A 226-nucleotide genomic window follows, 5' to 3' on the forward strand; every position below is an offset into this window, starting at 1 on the left:
GACGCCAGCAGATGGACCATCCAGTCCGGGAGGATCTTCTTCCCCCGAGCGCGGCCGCTGGGAACCTGATCCCTGGACAGCTGCTCCCGCGCCCGGGCACACCGGGATGAAACGCTGCCGGCACCGGAGCAGCTCCTCGGAGCGCACCACGGCCACCGCGTCCCCTCCAGGACCGCTCGCACCACACCGGAGAGTCCCCAGGCATCGCGGGTGGGGGGTGGCTTTG

The sequence above is a fragment of the Pterocles gutturalis genome, unplaced genomic scaffold (assembly GCF_000699245.1).
Source record: "Pterocles gutturalis isolate BGI_N339 unplaced genomic scaffold, ASM69924v1 scaffold17441, whole genome shotgun sequence".
NCBI lineage: Eukaryota > Metazoa > Chordata > Aves > Pterocliformes > Pteroclidae > Pterocles > Pterocles gutturalis.